Genomic DNA, 604 nt, shown 5'->3' with positions numbered 1-604 from the left:
AATAATCGCGGGTATTCTGAGACATGGAAGTTGGCAATCAACTCCTCTCTTATTTGATGCGATATTGGGACAGGTGAACATCCCACCTCATATGTCACCGTAAGTGTCCTCTGTCGTGTTCATCTTGCTTTCCTCCGGGTTCATTTGTTCTGTGGTAACATTGCTTTAGGTACTCTTATTTGTTAAGTTACCTTTGTCCTTTTTGGGTATATGGTGCTACTTTTCCCTTGCATGTTTCGCTTCAGCTTCATGTTTATGTCTGTCGATACTGTTAATTCAGTTATATGATTTTACCCTATATATCTATTTTTCCTTTGAAATGTAGAATTTTGCTCAATGTCGCCGTATCTTCCATGCATAGACTCCACTTTGTGAATTTCCTTTACTTAATTCTATTCTTCTCCTCTTCCTAAAATGATAGGTGGTTTGTATGTTAGGCATATTCGTATCCTCTTGTCAAAGATATCCTGGTAATATTAGCGTTATGGACACCAATGATATTCTAGCGTGGACAGTACTCTGCATATAATACTACTTTTAGGATACCGCTTTTCCAAAAAGAATGCTACTGCAGATACATCAAAGGACTTCCTAAAACTGTTAT

This window comes from Plasmodium inui (genome assembly GCF_000524495.1).
Source record: "Plasmodium inui San Antonio 1 unplaced genomic scaffold supercont1.43, whole genome shotgun sequence".
Classification (NCBI taxonomy): Eukaryota; Apicomplexa; class Aconoidasida; order Haemosporida; family Plasmodiidae; genus Plasmodium; species Plasmodium inui.
Note: the sequence above shows the minus strand (reverse complement) of the source record.